Below are 18,903 nucleotides of genomic sequence, written 5' to 3'. Positions count from 1 at the left end.
AAAATAAAAGCTTCATATATTATTACATTGAACATCAATGCCATTTTAGGCTGAGTGAGCACCACAGCGTAGTGCCAAAGTTTAATGAAGCCTTCACCATGCTTTCGCCCCCTGGTGGCTGGCTGACTCAATTGCGGGCACTGCTGCAAATGAAGCACTTTTCATGTGCAGCAGTGCCCGCATTTGAGATGCAAAAAATCGCTGACGATCAGACTCATTTAATCGTGGCCGCCATCGCGATCACGATCTACTTTGTCATTGATGCATACAGCCTAACCAAATGTATACTCTGGTACACACGCTGAGTCACACCATCTGCTTCCAGCTACCAAGCCTCTGAAAACGCCCAATCACATCAGATGTTGGAAAGGGCCAGAACAATTCAATGGCTACAAATAGGCAGCCAGCGGGCCGGATGAGGCCCGGGGGCCATCTTTTGAGTACCACTACTTTAGACTATATACTGTATGTTCATATTTTACACTGTGCATATATTATGTATGTGTTTCATTAGTTGTATAGTGCATAATGTATATTATAGATCTTTTATCATGTTTCTTCGCTTAAAATTACAACTATGTCCCTATTTTATGTAGCTTAATTAAGTCCCCTCTGTCCTTCTGTATTTATTCATATTACCCATCCAAATGGCACCCTTGGAATAGTTTGTCCTGACTTTATCTTTGTTATCAATTCAAAGCTGTAGTTGCTGAGCTCGTGTTATGATAATACATGGAAACCCTCTGTGATAGACAAAATTGGTGTTGACAATATGTTTTGCTTTAGATTTGCTTTGCCCGAAGACCATAGATTTAACATATAACACAAATCACACGTCCTCCTCGCTTCTGGCAAGCGTGGAGGACGACGCGTGGCGAAGGGTGATGAGAGCCCAACTATTACTGAAAAATGCACGTGGCCAATAAATTCATGAAATACTGTCATGTTCCCTGACATCGCTCGTTTCTCCCTGTGGATTTCCCCTTGAGTTGAGCAAAATGTGCCCTTGACAGTTATGACGTCAGCTGTGATTTTGTCACTCAAAGGGCAAAATATATCTTGGATAATGTCTCCTGATAACTGTATCCCACGCTCTTCATCAAATTGAATACAAAAATAAACAACCTACAAATCCATCACATGTGCATCTGATTTCCCTTACACCATATGTGTGTATCATTAACCAAGCAATATATTTTAAATCAAAATCTGCATCGGTAAGAGATTAGAACAGTACCTCTCGAGTGACTCCACAAATGAGATTGCTGGCAAAAGTTGAAGACGTCACTACTGAATGACACGGGTGAAGCTAAAGATTCAGCTTTCAATCAAAGACAGGGAAAAAAAAGATGAAAAAAATGGATGTTTACACACACGGCAACCTGAGAGGACGTCAGTAATGGGCTCACATTTTCCTAATCTCCTTTGATGGATTCAGGCCATGATTTTCATTTAGTCCGAAACAGATAACCAAACTGTCAGCTGCATTTGTGCTTTGCTTTAATATGTGCCTTCAGCTAATAATCACTCCCCAACCCACAACCCTTTGTCAATTGTTAATCTTGTATGGAAGAAATTCTGCATCCTTGTAATCCCGGAGGCCACAGAGAAGGAGCAAATAGTATCCTTATTAAATTTTGCATTATTAAAAAGACAAATGAATTGAGCTCTCCAAAGAATTGTTTGACTCAGTTTAAAATTATTCTTTAGTTTACAGATGCATGTCTGCAGTTTAGAAATACTCTTGTATCGTTTTACTGTTTTACTGTATTTACGGCAATTACTTGTGCCCTATGGTTACATGAATATTCAGACGTCTGTAATACAATGAAAAGGTGTTGCTATTTTTTTTTGCATAAGAAAAGGTTGCAAGAAGAAGAGGCTTTTGCACACATAAACCACCAAATTTTGACATTTGCAGATAGAATTGTAATCCTTCAAGTTTATTTGTGCTGTCTATGCTTCAGTTAATGGGGAATCAGGTTGTAGTTAAAATGAATCAAACAAAGATTGATTGGAGGGTCACCCCTGTCACTTTCATAGGTGATTATAATAGCAAAAGTCTTCGCATTTAAATGAACAAACTTAAACAACTTCCCCTTATTTGCTTTCGGTGTGGCTTATACGACAGGATATGCCGAGCCATGCTCAAACAGAGGGAAAGCAAAGGAAGCTTGATTAAAGTTTATCTTGCAGGGCAATAAGTCTACTGGCATTCATTATTGCTTGTCAGATTGTAAATGGTCTCAGTGAGCTTGTTATGCAAGCTCACGCGTGTGTTAACGCGAATGACTTAGTCACGGCATCCAACCAAACTTTAACCTACAACGCTGTATTTGTTCCTCTGTATGTCAATGTTCAGTCTGTCAGGAAAATAAAGCAAAACAATGGTCTTGAGAGTCCATTCATATTCCTAACTATAGAGGTCAACTACATATCATCAGACTGTGAACTGAGAGTTACAACGATGATGGTACTGGTAGTAAGTGCAATAAAAGTATGACGATACTTTTATTTGAATGCACAAGAGCATAAGCCCAATTACCCAAAGAAGAGATGCATTGACAGCTTTTCTGGATGTAGAGTGTCCCTCATCATTCAACAACAGAAAAATAATCTCTCATTCTCTCAAATTTCACTCAGATTTAAAAATGTTTTTTTTTTAAAGATGTAATAGAATTGAGCCCGATTGCCGTGAGTGTTTTTTTTCTTCTTATGTGTGTGTGACTTGGGTGTCATATGTGGCACAAATTGATACTGTAGACAAGACATCAGCCATAAAACAAAACCCATGGAGCCTTCGTGTTTGCCTCATTTGTGTTTATTGAGTAAAGTGGCATTTTAACTGCACAGCACTAGAAGTATGCAACAAATATATGGGAACATAATCTGTGGTCATCAGTATTTTGACATTATATGGGTGCTGGTAACTCTTCACTTAATTCTTTGGCTCATTTCATAAGAATTTGACAAAGCTCTGTTTTTGACATGCTGAAAGAAGAGCTCTCCCTGCATTTGACAACACAATAAATCCTCACACCACAGAGAAACATCACTGCTAGATTGCTGTAATGAAATACTTGCAGCCGAATACAGTGTTTGGCCTCAGGAAGTGACCTGTGCTCATCTTTCAAAGAGAGCTATGCTTTGAACTCGTTTATGATGTGGCCCTGCATGCGCTTGTCTTACAAGCTTGGAACCAGTCTGCAATTAGTCGCGCAGAAGCCCGAGCGTGAACTGGCTGAAGCCTCTGGAGCAAGTCAATAAAACATACAAACAACAGGTCCATGCTCTGATTATTGCTCCTCTGGCTTTAGCAACACACTGTAGTGTACAGCAGGCTGAACAAATACTTTGGTAAACATTGACTGCCAAACTGTGGGTGTAACCTGTTGTGCAGCAACATTGTACCCTCTTATTAAAGGATTTGAGGTCCTCTACAGTATGTATTGAACCACAACTACAATACTTTTTGCTCCAGTTTTGATATACAGTACATGACACCTGCCTCATATGCTCAAGTTGCAACTAGCAATATACTGAAAGCATTGGCAAATGGGTCACAGCTTAAACTGAACCTTTAATAACATTGGCAACATGATCATTTTATCTTTTTAAAAGCATTCAAGAGCATCTCAATTCAAATAACAAATATTTGTGATTGAGTGACTTCTTGGTATTAATCATCAATTTAGCATTAAACTACGTGTTGATGGCAAATTGTGGTGATGTTTTTTGCCTAACAAAGATTGCTAGAATGAAGACCAAAATGAATGATGGTTCCTGGACAATATTATTCAAACAACAACAAATAGTTTTGTCAAACATTTACAAACATTTGCTGTGGTGTAACTTTGAGACTGCTTTTTTTTATGTTTAAAGCGAGTTACACACATATTGTACCAACAATACAGGCCAAATTTGAGAGTCCTTTCTCGGGGATCAAAGTCAGCAAAGGCTGGATTATTAGATGATTATTAGATCTCTAAAAGATCATCCTGGCTGAATATTCTGTAGTGAGAGGATGTGTTAAAAGTGATTTTTCCTCCCCGATTTTGCCTGAAAACGGCTGTGGTCCAGCTATCGTAACTGTTAAATCTGTTCAATGTTCACGATCACAAATCCTTACGGTCACCACCAAGTTTGGCCTAGCCACAGACCTTGTTATTGCGACAAGAACTGGAACCGAAGTCAATTAGGAAGTGACCTGAAGCTCACAATATTGCCAGACAAAAATAGAAGAGCAACTGGTTGGTTTGGGTATTTATATAACATGTCTCCCAAGTCATTCACTGCAATAAAAAAAAGTAGAAGAGTTTGCAACTGCAATGTTACCAGATAACAGTTAATCTAGCTTCTATTTCTTATTCTACTAATACTCCTTTTTCATCATATTCAGTCTTGATCCCCAGTAGCACCATGTTGCATCGGACAGGTCAGTCATGGTACAACAGCATATTTTTGGCCCTGGAGACTCACGATTGTTGGTTGAGTTTGTTTGTGTGTGGCGTGCTGCGTCTGTCATTTTGAGTACAGCACACACTATAGGAGCAGTAAGCACATGGTATTCCTTGACATTTGTGGGGTTTCTCAAATTTTATAAATAGGTTAGGATGTTGAAACTTGTTAAGACCTTTATTTTTTTTAAATGTGTGGCTGTTTCGCTGCAATGTAATTGTTTGTATTTCTCCACACTGGCACTCGTTTTGAAATGAAACCACCATTAAAAATAAATAAATAAATCACTCGCATGTTTAACTGACATACTCTTTCTACAAGACAGTTTGAAGTTGTGCTGTTGATGTAAAGGAAAAAGAAAAAACTTTGAAGCTCGAACACACTTACTACTCAGTTCAACACTGCAATGTTAAGCTCAGTCAGCTGTATGAGATTTGAATAGGATACACGGAATGTCTTCCCTGATATATCTCAAGAACAGTGTGCAGTGCCAGAATTTAAAGCAGCTCATGAATATGGAACAGTCCAGTTGGAATTTCCGTCCGGTAAAGCATCTTGTCATTCAGAACGAGGCATCAACTTTTGCCCTCACAAGCCTAAAACACGAAAGATTCAGAGCCCATGATACATTTGGCATATTCGTCTCACTGACAGCGATGTAGGGCTGCAGAAGAATGACCTGCTAAGTGCGTAGCGTATGTAAAAGTGAGGTTCTGATCCACTGCCCCTTCGACAGAAGACAGAGACACACACAGGCAAGGGAATTGGGAAGGTCTACATGTGAATCCAACAAATCAAGCATGCGTTCAAGTGCATCCCTGGGGCTTTGGGAGGTTGTCAAAGAGCCTTGTGTTCTCTTTCTATAGGACTATAGTTTACTTTTCAAGATGAAAGGAATAAAATAAAGTACTTGGAACAAAAAAGTAGCTTTCATTTTGTCTAGGAGCCATGGAGGAAAATACAAAATTCTAGATTGGTTATCCTGATGAATTTAAACAAAGATCATGTTCTCTCTTATGCCGGTCCCAAGATTAAAAAAAGATTTTTTGTAAAAATTGGTGAGTTGAGTCAGGTAGGGCATCCAGCGTAAAAACTGTGCCAAACAAATCATGCGAGAAACTGCTGTGCCGACCCATGATGGGATAAAAAAGTCACAACAACAACAACATAATAATAATAATAATCATAATAATGTTTTGTACTTATATAGTGCTTTTCTAGACACTCAAAAGACGCTTTACAATTGCATACATTATTCAGTCACTCCACAGTCATGCCAGGTTATGCTCTTACTGTATCTGTTTTTAGAGTTCAGATCTGTCATGGTAGATATTGCGGTGAAGTGTCAGTATGTCCTGTCATCTAATGCAGATTATTACATTTCTGGTTTAGACTAGCCATTCTTATGTCAATGAGATTAGATAATATAGTTGATCCAGTTGCTTTCTGATCCAGAAAGCCTTAATCCCAAAGACGATGGTTTCTAACACCCACAGTCTCCTCAGGAGCATTGTACATCTCGGGTTGAAACAGGCCAGCATCTGACTGGTGAGAAAGCCACATTACCAAACACGTCCTGCTTCTGCAGGGTGGGAGTCAAACACCTTTTCTCCATTACATATTCTGGACCCATTGGTACCCTAATAATTAGACTCAATCCACAGACAGCGAACTCACTGTGACCTGTTTTTTGCAAAGGGAATTGAAGCTGTAGGTTGTTCTTGGGATATATCCAATCCAATTGAGGGGATGGGAAGTGACAGAGGCATAAAAGCCCAGAGAGCTATCCTGGAGATGATGAACGCATAATTAGTCCAGTCCCAGGAGGATGTATGGTTGGTCTGCTTCGTCGAGACCAAACATTCGCAATGACATCCTTTGCAGAACAGTGCAAGTAATCTCTTTAAAATATGATAACCTAACTAGTCAATACAAAGACATTCACTAAAACTTGGCAGCAGCCCCATAGTGTCAGGAAAGGAGTCTCTGCTTAAAAAAACAAAACCATCTAAAGAGTATTACTGATTGATTACCAGGGCAAAATTGAATATTTGCCATGGACTTGCCTAATAATTTACGAGTAATATGACTAATTCTTAAAAGCAAACCTTAATTGTTCCGCTGCAGGAAAACACAACAAAAAGGAGTGGGTTAGTATGGTTGTAACAATGAATTTATTTTTGTTCATTTTCTTAAATGAGACAATGTCCCTTATTAGATGCACTAACTTTGTATATAATCATTTGTCATTGGGCTTCTTAAATGTGAAATGAACGACATGCCATTGGAACCTTGTTTCTATGTTCAACTAGCTATTTGTAATACATTTAACTGTTGCACTGAAAATATAGCTATTCTAATACAACTCTGGATTTATGTAACAAAGCTGGAAAACCTATGTTTAATGGGATACAATTTTAACTCCTGAATTACTCCTTTACAAGCAGGACTGAAAGATGAGACATAAGTTAGAAAGATTGCCCAGACTCTTTGAAGGCCTTTTCACACTGCACTTAGCAAAGCGCAGTGCGCCAACCACCAACCCATTCACTTTGCGTGTTTTGCCGTGTTGCGAGGATGAAACACGGTGCCATGTTGCGTGGCTGCAAACGAAATGGGCGTTTGCCACCGGGACAGCAAGCAGACTTGCCCTAATTAAAATATTTTAAATTCAGACGACGGCATGCTGTGACAAAAGATGGCGCAATTGGAGTTGCGGTGGCAGAGTGATTTCAGAGGGAAAACAGCAAGAGACTTTGGCGGAGTTGTACAGTAAAAGAAAATGGAGGCGATAATAAATTTGGTATCCTAGTGTCTCTAGCTTTGTGAAGCAAGACAAATGACACATCGTGACGTGCTAAAGAAAGTACAGCGATGGAAGGATCTTCACCGCGTTCAATATGCTTTGTCGGTTGAAAATGGTAAAATGTGTGATTTAAAAAAAAAAAAGGCAGGCTAATTGTCACTGTTTTGTACATTTTAATGCAGTCTGTATGAAAGACAAACATAAAAACCATCAAATTTAATAAAGGTTGTTTAAGCCACAGCAGAAGAGGAATGGATTGATTTAGATTTTTAAAACAAATGTAGCAAATATAACCGATGGAAGATAACCCTGGGTGATAACCGTGCATTCCTCTCCTCTGACCCTCAACTCACAGGAAAGACACAGTAAACCTGGTTTTCTTAACAACTGAACCATAAACTATACAAAAATCGACCCTCGAAGTGTAGCCGAAGACGCTGGTTCCCAGCCATGAAGCCCCCTCACCACGAGGTGTGGGAGGCACACCGAAACGGGTTAAGCCCGGCCGAACCTTCCTTGCGGTGCCGATGACCGCTGATCGCAGAGTTATTCTGCCTGCTACTCAAAACACTTTTGTGTGTGGGTGAAGCACCACTAAGAAGGATCCGGCAGGAAAACGTTTACTCTGAGCACGTGGCGAACAACGCCACCCAAGCGCTCCGGCCATTCTGCGCTTGACTTCTTTCTTTTTCCCTTTTCCTCCTTTTTCTTCAAATCTTACTTACTGCATTTTGGGGACTTTTATATTAAATGCAATGCACAAAGTATAATACACTTTCACAGAAACGTTTACAGATCTTTGGGAATACTTTGAATACTAATACAGTATATAAAATCCTCTCTTTACTCTTCCCTCACTCTGTCCTAAAAGGAGTTATAGTAATGTTAATTGGCATCCAGTCAGCTTGTCAGCAGCAACTTGGCTTTAATATTAACACATGCACGTGACACATGATAGCCACACATACTCTAGTCTCTAGACTCTAGTCTAACCTTAACTGTCAGCCTATCCATCACCACTACAAAGAGGAAGGGGCTTAGGGCTGATTCCTGATGCAGGCCCACCTCCACCTTAAACTCCTCTGTCACACCTACAGCACACCTCACCACTGTTCTGCTGCTCTCATACATGTCCTGTACTATTCTAACATACTTCTTTGCCACTCCAGACTTCCGCATGCAGTACCACAGTTCCTCTCTGGGTACTCTGTCATAGGCTTTCTCTAGCTCTATAAGGACACAATGTAGCTCCTTCTGACCTTCTCTGTACTTCTCCATCAACACCCTCAGGGCAAATAATGCCTCTGTGGTACTCTTTCTAGGCATGAAACCATACTGTTGCTCACAAATACTCACTTCTGTCCTGAGTCTACCCTCCACTACTCTTTTCCATAACTTCATTGTGTGGCTCATCAACTTTATTCCTCTGTAGTTCCCACAGCTCTGCACCAGCACACTTTTCCTCCTGTTGAACAAGCTGGTCAAAAACTCCACAGCCACCTCTCCTAGATGCTTCCATACCTCCACAGTAATGTCATCAGGATGAACTGCCTTTCCATTTTTCATCCTCTTTATTGCCTTTCTAACGTCCCCCTTACTAACCATCGCTACTTCCTGGTCCACCACACTTGCCTCTTCTACTATTCTTTCTCTCTGATTTTCCTCATTCATCAACTCCTCAAAGTATTCTTTCCATCTATCCATCACGCTGCTGGCACCAGTCAACACATTTCCATCTCAATCCTGAATCACCCTAACCTGCTGCACATCCTTCCCATCCCTATCCCTCTGTCTGGCCAAACTGTATAGATCTTCTTTAGTGTCCAACCTGGCATACATGTCATCACATGCCTCTTGTTTGGCCTTTGCCACCTCTACCTTCGCCCTATGTCGCATCTCCATGTATTCCTTTGTCCTCTCCTCAGTCCTCTCAGTGTCCCACTTCTTAGCTAACCCTCTTTCCTTGTATGATTTCCTGTACTTTGAGGTTCCACCACATAGTCTCCTTCTCCATTTTCCTACCAGAAAATACAAAAAGTACTCTCCTGCCTGTTTCTCTGATTACCTTGGCTGTAGTGGTCCAGTCTTCTTGAAGCTCCTCCTGTCCACCGAGAGCCTGTCTCACCTCTTCCCGAAAAGCTGCACAACACTCTTCCTTTCTCAGCTTCCACCACATGGTTCTCTGCTCTGCCTTTGTCTTCTTAATCTTTCTCCCCACTACCAGAGTCATTTTACACACCACCATCCTTACATATGGTATATGGAAGCTTATTAAAATCCAGTATGTTATAGATTTACAATAAATACAGATTTTTAATCTTAATTCAAAGCAGTCTGAATGAATGAACCATACTTCATGCTCATACTTGTTTGGGTCAGTGCCAATGAGACTACCAGGCTGTCTGCCAGTTTGCGCTAAGGATAAATCTGTGTTAGTAAAAGCAAGAATATCAATGTGATCAGCAAGCTATGCTGTAGTGCCTTACAATAAGTGCTTTCACACTGTGAACAAGCGGTGTTCTAATAAAATCATCATCCAATGTCAAACATTCAGCTGTCAGTCCACTGTACAGAAATACAATATTTTATGACAGATTGAGTTGTCCATGGTGTTATTTTTATCATTTGTGTTAGGAGTAGTGGAAGGTTTGGAAGTATTTAGACCATATAATTAAACATATACGTTAAAGTTCATTGGTGAGCTGGTATCCCAGCTGACCTTTGTATGCTACACCCTGGACTGGTTGCCAGTCACTTGCAGGGCACAGAGCAAAAACAACTATTCACACTCACATTCATGCTTCTGGACAATGGGCAATTTAGAGTATTTGATGCATTGGGGGGGGGGGGGGGGGGGGTTCTGAAATACAGCTTTATGCATGACTACAAGCCATTACAAGGTCCTGCATTAAAAGATGAGCTTTAAATACCTGCTTGTTGCTTGTTGTTTTACAGCTGCTCTCTTAATATGATGCATTTGCCTGATGGAAAGGTTCCTTAATATGCTTTTGTCTGAACAAACACATTTACTTTTTAAGTCACACACAACATTTTTTAACAACATAATGACTTTGCTTTTGCTTTCTTGAAATGTCCAGTGTTTCCATTAAGTTTTCGAGAGGCATTGAACAATTGCACGCTTTTCAGTACCGCAATAATCTAACTTTTCCCCCATACTGTGTGAAAACTTCAATTTGCCTGATAATGTGTAACAACCACCAGAAATAATTTTCCTTTAATGTAGCTCAGATGGTAAACTACTTATCAAACTTGTATGAGAGTTATTTCAATGATCAAAGTAGAACACCTTCTGAAAAACTTCCCCAGAAAAAAATAAAACTCAATTGTTTACTCAAGTCTAATATGCCTATGCACTTACGCAGTGTAATGGACCAGGAGGATATGCTGGCACCACATGATGTCATCAACTCGTAATGCATTGCAAAAATGACCTACTGGGTGTGGTATTTCATTAAGAAGTAAAGAATATATATATATTTGAATTTAAATAAAATGATGCTGATAGTGTGTAATTAGTCACTAGTAAATCAGAAGAAAGAGATCAGTTTACTCTATATTTTACCCTCTTACTTTGATTATTTTATACTTCAAATTCAGGGTAATTAGAATTCTGTGCATACATGGCTGTTTTTTTACCCGAGTGCCTTAATTATAAATATTAAAATATGATATCCATTGTAAGTGTTCTTTCAAAGTAACAACCTCAAAAGGCATAAAAGTATAAATGATCCTCTGATTATGTTGGTTTTTACACAGCAGGGAGCTGCAGATGCAAGAAGTCGTACAAACATACAAAGAAAAGGCAACCACATATGAACTCTCACAAGACCCCAGCTTGCTTCTGAAGCCATTTTTAATGCACATCAATCTGTGCAATCTCCGGAAAAGTCCATCTCACCGAGCGGGAGAGATGAATAAATGAGAGCGTCTCACGGAGCAGTCATCGTGCAGATCAAAAGGAGAAGGAGATAATTAATGGCAGACTAATTGGTAACCATCCCAAGTTTTCATCAGATATGAGAACGACTGCAGCTTTGCAGGATATTAATTGGAGCAGAATGTGCATGAAATATGTTCGGGTGAGGCAACCCTGTAATAGATGGCGTGACACAGTCAGACTGACTCTAAGTATAAGAAATATTTGATGAACATATATTAAGAGAGAAAAGAATACGTAATATGAAAAAATAGCAGTTTTCAGTAGGACAAAAAAGGTAACATTTGACATTTTAATGTTTTGTATGACTCAATATACTGTGCATATCATTTTGATATAAACTTGAACAGAACAGTATATACAAAAACATCATCCTGTGAAATCCTCCATTTTTGTGACATCTACAGTACAGTAGCTAAATGAACTCAGTGTTGTACATAACAAGTCTCGCAAAACCAACTTAGACATAAGGTTATAAAAATACATTTCGGGCTTGTGATCTATGTTTATATCTTTCTTCAAAAATGTGCAAGTGCAGCCTAATCAGATCCATAATCCTCAGTAAAGACCAGTCCTCTTCTATATAATGGAAACTACAACCAGTCCTATATATTGTGACAGAAAAACTGCATATATTTTCATTTTTAGATAAATGTCATGTATAATCTATATGAATTCAAAAAACCATTGCTCTTACAAGAGTAAAACCATACCACATACGGTATCAAACACAATAGCAGCTTGACATTCAAGAGGTTTAAAAATTTTAACCACAAGCTTGTTGCCAATGATGTTTCGATGTTTTCACAAATGAAACAGGTGCAAAACTCAATGGTTTAAAATTAATTTGCTACATACCACATCCCTTGTGTACCACGTAGCTTCACCAAGCTCCACACATTTCATAGTACACTCACACTTGTAACAATCCTAAACCTGATGAGAGCCAACACAAGATATTTATCACAAATTATGAATGTACTGAGATAATAATTCTCAGCAAGGCTTTTTGTCATTGTCCAAATAAAATCTGACATTGCCATTTGTTTAGTATGTTTAACACCAGGTTTGAGGAGACACAAGTAAAAGATTAGTGTGTGGTGTGAATAGGTTAACAATGGTCCATTAAACCAGTCCAACACTTTGTCAGGCAACACTATCTGAGGGAGCCCGAGGACTAGGCCAAGTAAGTGAACCAGACTAAAATATGTATTCATAAAGTTGAAAATGCCCCATTCGTCTGTAAAACAAAAAAATTCGATTTCATTGTAAGATCATCAGCCAGCAGTAGGCCCAGTGCTACTATGTCTACACAAATTAAAGGCATACATTATTTAATTTTTAATTAGTATAGTAAAGTAAACCCTACTCCAGGTGGTGCACCCCAGAAAGAATAACACTTTTCATATCGCGTAGTTTATGCTCCTCAGCACCACAATGTATTGCCTGAGCAGCAACCAAAATAGGGACAAATTGTTTCATGCAGTCAAACTCCTGGTTTCGAGGTTCATGTTTAGTTTTGAACATTTAAAAATGGTTGACATTGTATTCTCGAAACTATGGCCACCTAAGACAGTAGCATTGTTATCGCTGCCAAGGAGGTTATGCATTTATTGGCGTAGGTTTGTCAATTTGTTTAAAAGTTTCTGACTAGAGTTTTTATGCTTCTAATGACATTACCAATCAGTTTTCTCACTTATAGTTCTCTCTCCTGTTTGAAGGAAATGTATCTTTTGTGCAGCAGTATTGTCAAACCAAGTTCAAGTTTAATTGCACATTTGGAAGCAATTTATTTCTTATAGAAAATACCATTGAAAATGTTTTTAAGGTTACATGTCGGTGAATGTAACTTGAAGTTGTGATTTACTACGGTGTGCTCAATGTGAAATCTATGCGAGCAAATGACCATGTAGTAAAATCGCAAAAAGTGCCGAAAAAAATGTATCCTCCCTTTCATAAACCTTTTCACCAAAATGTAATAATAATGATTTATTTGCTATAAGCTCCTCCAAAAATATATGATGTTGTGGTTGTTAGTGTGGGAACATGTGAAGAAGGAAATATTACATTGGTGCCTCGAGAAGATATGAGTTTAATTTGTTCTGTGACCCCCCGCGTAACTCAAATCTCAAATCATCTTTCCCCATTGAAATGAATTGGAATGCCATTAATCTGTTCCAGGCTCCCCAAAAACCTAACAAACATTTGTGTTGTGCGTTTGTTTTTTCACAAGAAGTAGAGGACAATATACAATAATAAAATATAGTACTGTACCTTATAAAAACATATAGTAATAACAATTAATTAGAAAGTACCAGTAAACAATTAAACAGATTATGCATCGTGGTTAATTCATTGCGGCTCCTTCTGGTGTGCGTGACTTTGGCTAGTGGGGGGTAGTATAATAAAGTCATGCTGACACAGACGAAGAAATGTTTTACAGCTACTCTATAAGCTGCATTAATGTTGAGCATTTTTACCAGAGGATAAATATTATATACCTCTGAGTAATTTTATATTTTCTGTCTACATGTGTTACAGTTTGTGTTAAAATATTAATTAATAGTAAATAATCATAACACGGCCACGTTGTTGCTATGCGTTAGCTCGTCTATGGCATTTCCCATTATGTGTTAGCATAAACTGCTTGCGGACTTTAAGGCAAAGTGATGCGCTCGTTTTGAATACACGTGTTATACTCTGTTTTATGTTTAGTTTGAGTGTAAACTTCAACTGGGAGTGGCATTAAACACATTGAAGCCTCATTTTTGAAGAATTGCTAGGATGGCTGTGGCTCAGTTGGTAGAGTGGGTCATCCACTGAAGGGTCAGTGGTTAAAATCCCCGCTCTGACTGTTCGCTGTCTAAGTATCCTTGGGCAAGACAGCGAAACCTAAAATTGCCTTCAGGTCGACATTGTAAATGAGAAACTGTTCTCAATTGCCTTACCTGGTTAAACAAAGGAAATTATTCCTGTTATTGTTGTTTTATTATGATTATGATTATTATCATTATTGTTCACTATATGAATCTGCTACTTGTCGTAAAATAAGTTGAGTTCACTGTCACCATACAGCGCTTGTATCTCAAATTGTAGCTTACCCAACAAAGCAAAAAAAAATAAAAAAATCAGCTGAAGAAGAGCTCGTATATTGAAAAACCCCTAAGTCCTTTCATTGATAACTCAAGGCACCAATTGCATTCTGGGGTTGGGTGTTGTGGTTCCTTTGAGAGAAAAACAAGAGAAAATGAACTCCTCTATTCATATTATTTTTTCCAACGTGCACCAAGAGTTAATGGGTCCGTCCTTTCTATGTCACCTAAGCACAAGGTTTGAAGGAACACATCAACCAACCAACCAACTAAAGAAAATCACTCACCTTTGTGGTTTTGAACAACACTGTAATGTAATTTAAACTTTGTGAATTCCTTTAATGGAAACAGCCCTTTTCAACCAAATGGAGCAGACTGTGCCACATATTGTGGGATTTGTTTACATCACAAATATAGGACAATGCAACTTGTAAACAAATCATGGTGCTTTGTTCTTTGAAATGCGATATTTTGCGATAAGCCAACAGTGTAAAAAGTCCTCAGGGAATCCTCCTTTGCCTAAACTGGGGAGGGGAATGTTTTTAGAAATATATAAAATTAGATGTGAGGTTTATTCTGCTAAAGTGCAGAGTGCTTGTACTTGACAGTGAGTTATTTAGTTGCAGGTATACAGAAGCAAAGTATTACATGTTTACAACCCCCACTGGGAGCTGTGGGTCTAAATATAAAAGGCTTAGCAGCACATATTTAAATCTCAGAGGGGCGCAGATATCTCCAGTCTTTCTTGAACTACACTGAGCCTTGTTACTTCTTCCTCTGTAATGGTACAAGTCATTGTTTTGTATGTTAATGCAGTGTTGCTTATGGCATTCTCTGGTTTGCCTGAACTGTGATCCCTGAGAGTGGAGATGAGGGCCTAAGGGACCTCATGAACCGATAAAAGAACTGCTGCTTGTTTGCAGTTACATTTGCAACCCAACCTTTAAACAGCATATATGTGTGCATGCTTGCATGTGTGTGTGTGTATACAATTGTCATAAAATGTTCACCAAGGCAAGGAAGTGGGATGATGTACTGTACAGTACAACAGGACAGCATGCTACCAACCTCTTGTTGGTATTCTTCTCAAATCCCTACGTACATTTATTGCATACTGTTGGAGACAATTAAGACCATGTTCTCGACACATTCCCACATTAAGAACTGTTCAATGAAAACTTGCATGGCTTTATAAGAGGTTTATATCGGAGCTTGGTAACTGTCGGTCTTAAACAACTGCAGCATTCGATTGAAGGCATAGAGATGTGGGTCAGCAGTTGGCCAAACAGGGAATAATTACTGCTAAAATTTTGAACAGATCAAAATGTGGCTAAAGATTACATTTGGTGCTGTTTTTAGGGTCGGAACGCTTCTTATTTAAGTATAACCTTTTAGGTAATGCAATGTTGCCGTTTACAGCCCTGATCCTGCTAAAAGGGCTGAAATCTGATTTGTGCCTGTTTACTTCAGCCATGGCCACTGGTGGGAGTTACCGCCATTGGAAAACGGGCATCCAAGCGTTTTATAAAAATGTTTTCCCATCTCCCCGAATCATACTGTAGCTTTATATAGCCTAAGACTGCTACTCCCACAATGCACCAACTATCTTCAGTATGCTGTATGTTCTCCTATACTCCTGCTATATAGTTAACTTATTCACTGCCAGCCTTCCCAGTTAACATGGATATTTGACTTCTAAAGCCATCAATGGCAGTGAATGTGTTTTAATGATGCTTGTCATAATTCAAGTTGTATCTTTGAGAACCACTGGATTAGACAATAATTTTGAGGAAGATAGTAATTGCACAGAAATCATGTGCTTTTGAACACATACTGACTGCGTGGCAATAGACGATATGGCATGATATTTTTGTTTCATACTGATTATAAATTCAATTTATACTCTCCTTCATATATTTTTTTGTGGTACACAACACATAGAACTAAATCACACACATGCAGGCATGCAAGGAGAAATGTTCAGAGTGAAATGGGCACGCAAACAGTGCTGCACTTCTTAAATTGGGGGAGGGGGCAGGGTGCCCTGCTCAAGAACACCTTGACAGTAGCCAGGAAGCAGACTAGCATCTCTCCAACAACTAGTTGTCTTTTTTTTTTCCACACTGGGACTTCTACCAAGACCCTCTGGCTCCTTACAGATAAACTTGACATTTAAATTTTTTTTACACGAACAGAAAAGTTGCAGCGCTGCCTCATTTTGCCTGCACAATACTAGCAGTGTGTTCAGGGCCAGCCCTTGCCACTGTGGCGCCCTAGGCGAGATTTTATACGGTGACCCCCTCCAGCAATGATTTAAATAAGCTTTCAAAAAAGTCGAATAACATTAGTTTTTAACATTGCCTTTAATTCATAAGATAACATGCCACACATCCATCCATTTTCTACCGCTTATCCGGGTCGGGTCGCGGGGGCAGTAGCTTTAGCAGGGACGCCCAGACTTCCCTCTCCCCAGCCACTTCAGCCAGCTCTTCCGGGGGGATTCTGAGGCGTTCCCAGGCCAGCCGAAGGACGTAGTCTCTCCAGCCTGTCCTGGGTCGTCCCCGGGGTCTCCTCCCGTTGGGACATGCCCGGAACACCTCACCAGGGAGGCATCCGGATCAGATGCCCCAGCCACCTCATCTGGCACCTCTCGATGTGGAGGAGCAGCAACTCTACTCTGAGATCCTCCCGGATGATCAAGCTTCTCACCCTATCTCTAAGGGAGAGCCTGGACACCCTGCGGAGGAAACTCATTTTGGCCGCTTGTATCCGGGATCTTGTTCTTTCGGTCACGACCCACAGCTCGTGACCATAGGTGAGGGTAGGGACGTAGATCGACCGGTAAATTGAGAGCTTCGCCTTTCGGCTTAGCTCCTTCTTTACCACAACGGACCGATACAAAGTCCGCATCACTGCAGATGCTGCACCGATCCACCTGTCGATCTACCATTCCATTCTTCCCTCACTCGTGAACAAGACCCCAAGATACTTCAATTCCTCCACTTGGGGCACTCATCCCCGACCTGGAGAGGGCACGCCACCCTTTTCCGACTGAGGACCATGGTCTCAGATTTGGAGGTGCTGATTCTCATCCCAGCCGCTTCACATTCGGCTGCGAACTGCTCCAGTGAGAGTTGAAGGTCACGGCTTGATGAAGCCAACAGAACCACATCATCTGCAAAAAGCAGAGATGCAATACTGAGGCCCCCAAACCGGACCCCCTCTAAGCCTCGGCTGCGCCTAGAAATTCTGTCCATAAATGTTATGAACAGAATCGGTGACAAAAGGCAGCCTTGGTGGAGTCCAACCCTCACTGGGAACAAGTCAGACTTACTGCCGGATGGTCGTACAGGGACCGAACAGCCCGTATCAGGGGGTTCGGTACCCCATACTCCCCAAGCACCCTCCACAGGACTCCCTGAGAGACAAGGTCGAACGGCTTCTCCAAGTCCACAAAACACATCTAGACTGGTTGGGCGAACTCCCATGCACCCTCGAGGACCCTGCCGAGGATGTAGAGCTGGTCCACTGTTCCCCGGCCAGGACGAAAACCACACTGCTCCTCCTGAATCTGAGATTCGACTTCCCGACAGACCCTCCTCTCGAGCACCCCTGAATAGACCTTACCAGGGAGGCTGAGGAGTGTGTCTGTAGTTGGAACACACCCTCCGGTCCCCCTTCTTTAAAGGGCGACCACCACCCCAGTCTGCCAATCCAGAGGCATGCCATACAATTTAAAATATAAAATAGAAATTTTGTTTTCATTTGAGGAGAAGCGGCTCAGAAAATGGATGGATGGATGGATGGATGATTCCTCTATTGTTACTGCCAAACAAATCATGTGAGTAATGGCTGTTACCACAGCTAATAGGACAAACCAAAAGTTGCAATAACTTGACCTGTCATTCTCCCATTCCCCCTTTTTTTTCTTCTTCTTCCCTGTGTTCTGGACGGTTTTGGTCGTTTTGACGTTTGCAGAGTTCTCTGGGGTGACGTATATAAATTTGCCCTTTCCCCAACAGAGAGCAAGCAGTATACCAATCAACCAGAGGAGGGAGTATTTGCTATAATCATTTGTAATCATATTAATTGGGCATTTCTTGACATTTGAATCGATGTTGTCTATGTTTTTCCATGTTAAAAGTTAGTGGTCAAGTTATTGCAAATAAGTGCCGCTTCCCCACTTGAAAGAGATTGATTCAGTGACGGAAGATTTCATCTGGATTTTACTCAAGAAATATTTAACTTTTGTCTCATTTTATTTTGCATTGAGTAGTTTGACAGTTCCTCAAGAAGTTTCATTCCTTACATTTGTCTCTAGCAATGAGGTGCTTGTAAGTGCATTGGCATCTCCATTTTTATTATATTTAGGAGTTTGAGAAATATGTCGTGGGGGTGTCTAAGTACTTCGAGAATCCATGCCAAGTTTAAAATTTCGGCCGGACAGATTTTTAGGTCTCAAAAAAGAGGAAATGCAGAATTGTGCGCCCGAGGGCTTAGCTGTCCTTTTCGTGATGGAAAAAAATTGTACACAACGTCCCAATTCCAACAAAATTGGGACGTTGTGTTTAACATAAATAAAAACAAAA

This window comes from Phyllopteryx taeniolatus, chromosome 10 (genome assembly GCF_024500385.1).
Source record: "Phyllopteryx taeniolatus isolate TA_2022b chromosome 10, UOR_Ptae_1.2, whole genome shotgun sequence".
Lineage (NCBI taxonomy): Eukaryota > Metazoa > Chordata > Actinopteri > Syngnathiformes > Syngnathidae > Phyllopteryx > Phyllopteryx taeniolatus.
The sequence above is the reverse complement of the archived record's forward strand: the minus strand, read 5'-3'. Positions refer to the sequence as shown.